This window comes from Fukomys damarensis, unplaced genomic scaffold, assembly GCF_012274545.1.
Source record: "Fukomys damarensis isolate Sample0158 unplaced genomic scaffold, DMR_v1.0_HiC HiC_scaffold_30, whole genome shotgun sequence".
NCBI classification, from domain to species: Eukaryota; Metazoa; Chordata; class Mammalia; order Rodentia; family Bathyergidae; genus Fukomys; species Fukomys damarensis.
Window position 1 is genome coordinate 51925349 of NW_022900942.1, and position 11333 is coordinate 51936681.

General features: G+C 37.7%; 2 pseudogenes; one reads left to right on the forward strand and one right to left on the reverse strand.

Moving 5' to 3' along the window:
• Positions 1-399: 399 nt before the first annotated feature.
• On the reverse strand, positions 400-1338 carry LOC104876052 (annotated as a pseudogene).
• A 1060-nt stretch (positions 1339-2398) lies between these two features.
• Positions 2399-3762, forward strand: LOC104876058 (annotated as a pseudogene).
• The last annotated feature ends 7571 nt before the right edge of the window (positions 3763-11333 follow it).

The following is an 11333-nucleotide window of genomic DNA, read 5'->3' on the forward strand; positions in this document are numbered from 1 at the left end:
TCCTCCTCCTCCTCTTCTTCTTCTTCTTCTTCTTCTTCTTCTTCTTCTTCTTCTTCTTCTTCTTCTTCTTCTTCTTCTTCTTCTTCTTCTTCTTCTTCTTCTTCTTCTTCTTCTTCTCCTTCTTCCTCTTCTTCCTCTTCTTCTTCTTTTTCCTCTTCCTCTTCCCCTTCCTTCTTTTATTCCTTTTCTTCTTCTTCTCCTTCTCCCTCTTCCTCCTCCTCCTCCTTCTTCATTTTTGTGGGGAACCTGGCCTGTGAGGCTTCCCAGAGCTTCATGCAGTGGCCCTATTTATTATGCTGCTCAGCCACTCATTAAGACAGGCACATCCCCCAAAGTCCCACCGGGCCTGGTATCTTGACCCTGTGTTTCTGGACCATCTTGGTTATCTCAAGTGAGCACTCAGTAGCCAGCTGGCTTCCTGCCTTTCCTGGAGTCTGAGGCAGCTGCCCAGCCACTGTCTGCTCAAATGATGGCCTGGACCACAGCAATGAACGCGGAGACCTTGGTTTAGTGGTGCTGGGTCTTCAAGCCTGCAGCCACTGCCTCATTAATGTCTTCCTCCAGTGTTACGATATTAGCCAGAAGCGGGGCTCCTCCACTGCCCACTTCATATCATAGCCAAACCAGAGGTTCCAGATGATGGTTAGTGCAGTAGCTCTGGTGATCTGTGTGCCCACAGAGGCTCCCACCACCATCTGGACCTTGTCATCTTTTCCCACAATGATCACTGGGCATGTGGGTGAGAGTGGCTACTTCCTTGGCTCAATAAAACTGGCAGGTGAGGGGGATATCTTGAACGTTGGTGAAGTTGGGAGAGCTGAAGTTGTCCATCTCGTTGTTGAACAGGATGCTGCTGACTTGGGAAATGACCTTGGAGCCACGTTAGAGGTTGATGGTGCTGGTGGCAGACACTTCTGAGACTACAGACAAGTGAGCAGTGCTCACATTGTTAGGTGTGTAGTATCCAGGCTCATAGGAGGCTGGGTACATGGTCTTGTCAGAGGTTGAGGCTCGAAGCCAGGCTGTGAAGAACTCAGAGCTCGTGTATGTATTGTTCTTAGTTATCTTTCTTCCTCTCTGCTTATCTTTCACTGAACCATTCTCAGTGTCAACTCCAGAAGGATTTCAACACAAATCTCTGTTCTACCAAAAAAAATGGAAGCACATTTCTTGAAATAAGAGTACAAAATGAAGGTGGTCTCATATGATACTCATTTCTCTCTATTATGAAGCTGATATAGATGTGCCTCACCTGAATTTTTTATCCCAATTTCCCCCTCTGAATTCCTCAGTATTGCCAGGCCCTGCCAGCCTTCCTCCTGCTTTCACACCTGACATTCTTTCCATCTGTCATGCCTGCTGCCGATTGTCACCCAAGTGCCTATTCATCCTGTCACTCTTAGCTCCAGGCTCCCCGGTCCTTAAATATATCTTGGATTCTCCCAGGTAATCCACAGCAACCTGCCTTAAGTTCTTCTGGCCTCGGGTATGTAACTTTACTACAGCAACAATACATTGCACTGTAATTTTTGGTTAGCATGCCTACTCCATTCTTTAAATTGTTGAAGGTTGGGACCACTTTTCACCTTATAATTATGGTCTGAGTAGCTAATATAGAGCTTGAAAGGAGTAGACAACAGTACATCTTTTGTAGAATGTAGGAATTTGTCAAGTAATCCCCTTCCTAAAGATAAGGATTGATAAACACATTAGGAGTTTTCTCAAATATGATTAAAGTGAAATAATTCCTCACTGGTAACCATATCAGGAAAACTTAATCTTAAACTATTCAGTCTTCATGAGACACCAACTACACAGGAGGCTTAGACTGCCATACTGTTTGCCAATAATGATAAAGGGAGAGTGATAAGAGAATCATTCCCAGTAGTTGTTAGACAAATATCAGCTATAAAATCTTGTCTATTAGAAGGTAGAAATCTTAAAGTCAGATGTTTATACTTGTTCTGGGACTCCCAAATTGTAATAAAAATGTATATTGCACTTTCTTAGGCATTAAATGAATGATACTCATTTATAGTTTTCCCTACAAGGAATAAGATAAGATGTACAAACTTCAAAAACAGATTTTTGACTGTAGCAGGTAGATAGTGAACCTGCTGGTTAGATAACACAGAGTTAGGTGATCTTTAGGGATGTAGGAAGTAAGCATTATGTTAAATGATAGCTAGATTTATTTTTTTTGCAACAGCTAATTTCACAAATATTTTAATACAAAGTGACAATGTCTATGTTCTTTGACTCAAAAATTTCTCATTTGTAAAACTGCTTCTTTTGCTAATTTTTGCTTAATGACCCTTGTGAGAAACTAAGTGTTTGGATATATAGGATAAATGTCATTAAAACAATCTATAATTTGATCTTTTTTGAAGAAGAGAGTATGTTGAAAATTGCCTTATATGCCAGGGTGCTAGTCAGCTTTCTCTTGCTGCAGCAAATGCGTGAAAGTTTTCCTCTTGGCATTCGGCCTGGCTGGTGCTACCTCTCTGTGATGACCCCACATGCCAGGAAACAGGCTCAGGCCAGGGACACTGAAAAGGAGAAGCAGAAAGACAAGGAGAAAATTATTAAGGACAATACTTTTGTCTGAAGAATAAGAAAGGAGCAAGGTAACTGAAGTTTATCAAGGCTGTCACTCAGCAAGTTAAATTTATTCAACAAAATCTACATCAGGTAGCACAAAGTGAAGGTGAAATGAAATTGAAGATGTCAAGAAGAAAGGATTGCACGAGCTAAATGAGCTGTTCAAATCTGTAGTTTTTGCTCAAAAAATAAGTACACGTAGGTGCGTCTCCCAAAGCCATGGTGTGTGCCTTCTTCAAGTAAGGCCTGTGTAGGGAGGAGATAAGTATAAGATCTCTCATGACCTGAGTTGGGACAGACAATGTGACAAATGCTGTGTTAACATTGAGGCAAGACATGAAGGACTTGAAAAAGATACAATGGATAATTGGGATGAGAAAAAACTACAAGAAGTAGTGAACAAGAAGAACATGGTGAGGTCAAAAAGAAAAATACCGAAAACTCAGCAAGCATTTCCTTGAAGCTATTGAAAATAACAAGTCTGGCTGGGTTTGGGTGTGCCCTAGGGGTGATAAATGTGTAGCATCATGCACTTCCTTGTGGCTTTGTATTGAAAAAAATATAAGAAGAAAGTAGAGAAAGGAAATGAAATTTCATTAGGAGGTGTCTTTGAAAAAGTGCTTTGACCTAGGTTCAAATGTTGCCAAACTCACTCTACAAACTTTCCTTGCATGGAAGGAAAGAAAAGACAAGAAAATATTGATAAACTGAACATGATATGGACAGAAGAAAAGCTGACTTCAAAGGAGGGAAGGCACTGGTGATCAGTGGTCAGGTGTTTGAATTCTGTCCTGAATTTTTCAGTGACAATGAGGAGGAAGCAGATGCTTTGTGTTACATTCAGGGTACAGGTGGTGACAAGGTTGATGAACCTGTGAATGTAAAGGATACAGTGTACACCCCAAGAGATGTGGGAAAGACAGGCACTGCCGCAGTCTTGAGAGATTTGACACATCTATCTTAGGTAAAGATGAAAAATTAAGCCAAGCTTCTGGAGGCAGGACCATAAATGGCGAAAGAAGTAATTTGGAAGAGGATAGAGAAGTGGAGGGACAGGAAAACGGAGCTGCTGGGGCTGTTTCTGTTAATGAAAGTCTTTTTACTGGGGAAGATCTAGGTGAATTAGAAGAGTAAATAAACGCACTTGATGTAGAAGAATGACAACAAGCAAGTTAATGAAAAGATGGAGTCAGCTCAGCATGAGTTGTAGTTGACTTCGATAATTTTTTTTCACCTAGAATCAATTGGATGCTATTTCCCATGCTGATTCTGGAGGGCTTACTCTCCTCCAAAAAAGAAATATTCCCCCTATGTCTCCTCTTCTGATTTTGGCTGCATCACATAGTAAGTTCATAGTAGTTCATGATGCATTAAAAATGCAAAGGTCATTGCGGACCATGACTGCTGAAAATGTCCACTCCAGTAGGAAGTGTAACTGCGATTCTAGCTTCTGGTTTTCACTGGGCATGTATTATGAGCAAGAACAACAGACATTTATATTTAAAATACCTTTCATTGGTTGGGTGTGGTGGCTCATGCCTGTAATCCCAGCACTCAGGAGGCTGAAGCAGGAGGATTGCTGTGAGTTTGAGACCAGCCTGGGTTACATAGTTTCAGGTCAGTCTCAATTACATAGTGAGACCCTGTCTCAAAAAACCAAAACAACAACACAAACAAATAAAATACCTTTCATTTGATGCAGTTTTCAGTGAGTGATTCTTTTGCCTTTCCATTTATGTTTTAAAGACTACCTAGAATGCAAGAAAATGCAGATTCAGTATTGTATATCTTTGGATAATTTGATTGATATTTTAAATGGAACACTAACCTGACAGGATAGGCTATAGTGTCTGTGTTTTCTCTTATTTTTTTTTTTTTTTGCCAAAAAAGTTGTAAATAAAGGCCGTCATACATTAAAAAAACAAAAACAACCACCTGAAGTAATCATCGTAGAAAAAGAAAGGCTTTATACTGGCTCTCAGTTCTGGAGAGTTTAGTCCCTGATCCATTGATCCTGTTGTTTTGGTTTGCGGTGAGGCAGAACATCAGGAACAGGACTGTGTAGTGAATCAAAACTATTCACCACACGACAGCCACAAAGCACACAAAGAGACAGGCATCCCAAGGTTCCCAGGTCTCTTTCAAGGGAAGCCCCCTAATGATCTATCCTCTTTCCGCTAGGCCCACTGAAAACTTTTACTAACTCTCAAGTTGGGAAACAAACATTCAACACCGCAGACTTTTTGGAACATTAAAAAACCCAAATGATAACAGAGATGAAAGGGATGAACTGAGGTCCCAGATATCTCCTTCAAGGACAGACTTGCATGACATGATTTCCTTGTACGGTGTCCCAATCCAAAGGTTCCACCCCTTCCCAATGGTGCCATAGGCTAGAGGCTTTGAATGCTTGGAGATTTTCAGGACATTCTCCAATGGTGGAATCACTCAGTGTGAAAACTAACCCTAAATTCACATTTGAAGAGCTTAGAGATGTATGTCTTCTACATATACAGATGCATAAATTATCCCTAAAAGCAATACATACAAATACAACTACAGCTGAGATTAAATTAACATGATGGGTGCTGAGAAGTAGTATGATTAAGATAAAATAGGATATTAAATCTTTCAAAGAAAATTTCAGAGTTCAAGAGAGAAGCTGGCTTAGGCGGAGTGGTATAAAAAATGTTCACCTCAAATTAGTCTCCTTTGTTTTATGCTTTTAGGGACTCCCTATCCTTGGCCATTTGTACTCTGCTTCTCCACCCAGTGTTTTAAGTTGGTAACTTAAAATAAATGGATGCTTCCCTTGCCATGGTCCTTTGAAGTGGTGTGCAGCACAGTGGGGGCAGCATAAAGCCACCGGAAAGGCTTGTTTCCTGGATGGTGGACAGAAAGTGAAGATCATTTTCAATCTCCTCAGAAGTAGCACAGAGATAAAGTTCTCTCCACCCTTTGCTTCTTCTCTCTTACCTTGAAGTAGGAGGAGAACAGAGAGGGGCCAGGCAGTCACTTGGCCCTTTTCCTCTGACACATGCCTGCCTTGCAAGACCAAGAAGAGGGAGGAAGTTTGGGATTTTGATCAAACATTAACAGTTATGGAAATGGATCTCTTGGCTCCATTCAAGGGACTAGTGTCATGGGGACTTCTAGGAAATGACCATGATAGGAAAAACAGTTGCTGTGGTTGAGATTTCATTGAGAAAAGGCAAAAAAAAAAAAGTCCTATTGAAAAGGTTTTCAGTGAGAGTGCAAGAAAAAGTAGATTTGTGCTAGTATTGCATCTTGTGCTTGCTCTGGAACACATGCACTATTGTGTCCTATGAGTCCTTTGTGTGTGTGGCTAAGCACAGGTTTACTCAGACTTCAACAAGGAAGGTCTGTTTTTATTTTATTTTTTACCTTAGTTTATTTAAATTCACTGTGCATGGGAAAAACTAGACTTAATTTATACAAGATTCTAATTTGAGGCACTGGTTTTAAATATGGATAAACAGTTTGCTATTATACATAGGATGTATTAATGTGGTACATTTTATTCTTTTAAACCTTCATTGAGGTAAATTTTAAGACAGAAGCATTTCCTATGCCTGTGCTTCAGTTTATCTTTACAATGAATTTTTTAAATAAAACACTTCACCTGTGTCTAAGATATTTTTATGTTTCTAGAATATAAGGGCTTGGGGTAATTTTCATTAAAATTGTATTAAATCCATTCATAATTTATAGTTCACTTATGAAGCTCGATGTGATAATGAAACACATTACTATCTTGGGCAATCTAAAAAAATTAGATATTATATATACTGTTATCATTGCTTAAGTACTAACAATTACTCTATTCTTAGGCCACAACATACTTTTATTTTTAACTGTAATACGTTTTTAGCATTGGAACTATCAAGGAAAAAGTTGTAATTTTAGATTGTATTCTTTCTCCTTTGAATCTGAAAAGCCATTTGATTATAGCTTTTATTTTTGTTTTCTTTCTTCTTTTTTCTTTTTATTGAGTTTATTGGTACAATCTAGGTATACAATACAGTTACATTCATTACTGGCATTCTGTACCTTTACATGACAGGTCTTGGTTCTCATTTTTCTCCTTGTCCCTGCTCTCCCTTTGCCCCTCTTCCCCTCCTCATTTACAAACACTTTATTTCCATTTTTTCAGTTTCTCATATTTTTTTCCTCTCCCTTATTACCTTTCCCCCACCCTTCCCACTTTCCCTACACCTTTAGCCCTTTACTTCCTATTTCACATTATTAATTATCTCATTAGGATCCTGTGTACTACTGTAGTTTTTCACACCAAAGAAACTATTTGGTATTTCAGTTAAAGAAATCTCTGTATGAACATTAAAAATAGGGAATCCTAAAATAAAACTTAAAAGGAAAGTAAAAGAGAAAAGGCAATGATGTAACATTAAAATAATCCTTAATTCTGGAGATGAAAATGGTCCCTGAACATAATTAAATTGCTTCTTGCTCTTATAGTCTTATCTTATTCTTTTTTTCATTATTTAGAGAATACTTTATTAGTTTCTGTAATCAAACCCCCTTAGGCGTGACCTCACATATTTAGTATGATGTGTTACCCGTAGACACATGGAAAAAAAAATAAAAAATAAAAATAAAAAAAATTTAACATGTCTAGACCAATATGGCTGTTAATTTCTGTACAATGCCAACTCAACACAGTAAATTGGGATGACTTTTTCCAAAATTGGCAGCATCATTAAAGTTTCCCCAAATTCAATTTATATATATAACTAATAACAGCAGTATGTTATGCATCAATAGCAGCAACAGCTTTTTCAGGTTCTGCAGTTATCTGATCAAAATTATTGGCAAATCTTGGGGATATATATGTGAATTCCTCGCAGTTTTGGCCTCTTCCATTTCTCATTCTAATTCTACAAAACACATCCTGCAGACTTTCTTGCTCAGTCACTAATGGGAAAAAGTTAACCAAAGACTGAGATGCAGTGTGCCAGCCTCTAGAACTGAAAAAATGCAGAACCAAAGCCTTTTCAGAAGAACATTTCCTTTGCCTCCTTGCTTTTCCTCTTCGTTTCCAACAGACTGCTTTCAAGCACCCTGGAATTAAGCATGAGAAAATTAAATATTTTCACCCAACTTGCAATCCTGTCACCAGAAGATGCTCTCAGAAGTCCTATTTCTTTCTTGTGCATACAAGTATACTAAGAAAGACAGACGTGAGGTAAATGAAGAGGGCAATTGAACCATTGCCAGTTTGTGCAAGATCTGCAGAAATGTACCTTTTTATGGCTTCATTCAGTGACTAATTTTCTAGGTAAATTTAACTGTAAACAGTAAACTGCAAAAGAGATTAGTACAGGACCGCATTTGAATTTAAACATGGAATTACATTTGAGTCTATCGCCCCTGCCATTCATTGCTTTGTCCCAAATTTTGTTGTGCTGAGTCAGCCTAATTTCTCCATTTATTCCAGAATCCTGCGGAGCTCAGTCTAACTATTATGATATCAGTGCTTTGTTAAAGGTTTTGGACAACCAGGAATAACTTCACTGTAGTGGAAATGTACATGAGGTTAAGTCTTCAGGCACTCTTTCTTACAGTTTATGATCATCTAATAGTGGTAGAGCAGTCATCTCACTATAATTTTATATTTCAAAGCTATTAATGTGACTCACACCTATAATAAAAGACAAGAATTTTTACTTATTTGAGGTTATATTTAAGTGTCTTGGGAAGGGAAATTGATTGTTCCTGTGCTCATCAGAAACAGAATATCTATCATTTTCTCAAATATCTTCTACTTTATGCAGTTGAAATGCTGCTAGGAAATATAGGAACAGTTGTCGAGTATAACATTAATTTTAGAGCAACTTTGTACAGGATCGGTGATTTAGACATGACTGAGAATTATCACTGAGCTGTTCTATAAATGTAATAGTAGAGAATAACTTTAAATAATTTCTGAAAATGCAATCACCCATGTGAGAACGTGCAAATTAGAAGTTTTGCGTACATAGCAGAATTTGCTGAGCTATGATTGCAATTCCATAGAAAGAAAAAAATGCGTCCTGTTACTTACCTATCTGTTTTTGTTTTAGCAATTTCTCCTTTTTACTTATTTTAACCCTAAAAATTCAGAGGAAATTTTTTATACTGTGTCACTTTCATAGTATACACTTGCAAACATACTTTTCAAAGGGTATAACTTTGAAGTTTCTACTAGGAAAGAACCTTCAAGTAATTTTACTTTTATTCACCCCGTGGCTCATTTTACATATTTGTAGACTTTTTATTTGTTTGTCTGTGGGCAAGTTGTATCTAATCATTTTCATGTGAGTAGAACAATTTGGTAATGGGAGAATCAATGGAAATTTTCCAAGTAAAAAATGAGTTGACTTACTTTTTTCTCAAGTTTTACTTTCCTGCCTTTATCCAGTGATTCAGAAAAAGAGAAAGAGAGAACATGATTTTATAGAACTTTAGAAACTAGTATTTTTTAACTTTTGGAAAATAATAATTTGTCTTAAACAGACCTGCTTCTTTTAACACAAAACCTCTTACTGCCATTTCTATACATTCCATGAAGTTATGCACTTTTACAACTAGGAGGTACAAGTTATCTTATTCTTATTGTCTTTCCAATTAATTCTGTGATATTGGACTCAGACTTCGTTGAGTACAGTCATATATTTTGAATTAAAAGCAAAGGCAATTATTTTTAGTTATAAAGATTTATATAATGGTCAGTGAACATCAGTGTAAATAAAGTGGGACTTGCAAAGAGAAGCTCCCTAGAAAAGCTGAACCTTGACTTTGTAATTTGTAGGGTTTGTACAGAGAGTAAAGAAAAAAGGACTGCAGAGTTATTGATGGCTTGGCACAGCAATAGAAGCTTCTGTTTCCTCATGTGTACTCATTTAGGCTTCAGACCGACTTGCAGATCAACTGTCTTGTTTCATTTACATTTACCTTTTCTTTCTTGCTTGCTTTCTTGCTTTGTTTCTTTCTTTCTATGCTGGGAATTGAACCAACAATCTTCTCACCAAGGTACATCTGACCTTTTTTGTTTTGAGATAGGGTAGCCCTAAGTTGCAAAATTTATGATCATCCTGCCTTAGCCTCACACAGTGCTAGGTTCCCAGGCATTCCTCACCACATTTGGCTTTATTCACCTTTACTGAAAATGCATGTATTTTACTGCTAGTTTATAAGAAAGGAAGCCAACGCGAAAGCAAGCATTCCTTACTCAACATTAAAAAGGAATAAACACACAATTGGCAGTTTGCTAAAGAGAGGCAAGGCTTGCTTTGACAAACACTTATGATGACTATGACTTGTATGCATCAATGCTAGCCTAGGTAGGTGTTGCAGATTCTATTTGTCAGGACATAGGCTGAGATGGACAAACAAGGACTCTATTAAGGACAGTTCTTAGGGTTCACACTTATGGATGACAGATGGAGTAGGACTAAGCAGAAAATGAAGGTAAGAATATAATTTTAGTCATGGCCTCATCCAATCCTATGGAGAACTAAGAGCTACAATGACATTTTTCAGTGTTGCAGATCAAGTTGGCCAGGATTTTATCTGCCTATACCAGTGTAACATCGGACATAGAGCTCCATGGGCAAGGACATGACCTTGGGAAAGAAGGCTGGGCAGGTAAGACAATCTCTGAAGGCTCTGGCTGTGAAAGGCTACCTTTTGTCAGTATTCTTTGCAGCTGATGAAAGAAGTATTTCATTAATGGAGTCAGGGCGGGGCACTGCAGTGTCTTGCTATTTTGGAATGGTACTGGGCCATAAAGGCTTTGAAGTTTAGAAAAAAGGGTCTAAAGTAACTAAAATTATATATCATAAATATGTGAGCTTTATAAAAGGCACAATAATATCATAAAGTTCACTCCATAAACATATATATATGGGTTGCATAGAGCTGGAAAGAGAGATCAAAGCCCAGAGGAGCAAGCTTATAAAGATATTTAAGTGAAAATAACAGCTGTAAGGTGGGCACAGCAAAAGATTAAACCTGGTGTCTGAACGACTGAAGGATTGGGGAGGTCAGCTCAGCAAGTTCTGGGTTTATCCTGTGCACCAGATACTTTGTATTTTATACTTACTTTCAATAAGGTCAACATTGTAATTTATTCTAAAGCAGAATAAACAGATACTTTGGGATCTTAAATAAATTTTCCAAGTCTTTCCTGCTGCGAGGTGAAGAAGACCCAGTCAGTTCTACTGAGAGAGTGTATGTTTTCTATGTATCTGTAGAGCGATAAGTCAAACATTATCTCAGAAACTGATGCTGAAGAAAGAATGTTTCACAACTGCTTTGTATGACAAATGAAAGTGAAATGAGAATAAGCTCTTCTGCAATAGTGGTAAACAAAAGTTTCCAAAAAAGACACAGAAGTTCATCAGATCACAGAATCAGAATCACAACATTAGATAATTTGTCAAGTCCTACTCTATGCTGGCATTATGCTTGGGAGAACATGCTTTAGTCTTTACAATAATTCTATAGGGAAGACATCATATAATTTTTCTTTTACAGATGAGGAAACTGAAGTTTAGAAAACTAGGATGAACTGCTAGAGGTTAAACAGTTAATGGTCTGTCTGGAATTCTAAGTTAGGTGGACTGTTTCAAAGCCCCCGATCTTTATTACCAAGAATCATACCTTGTTACAAATTGCCACTTCATTATTTTGTTCTTAATTCATTGAAATCA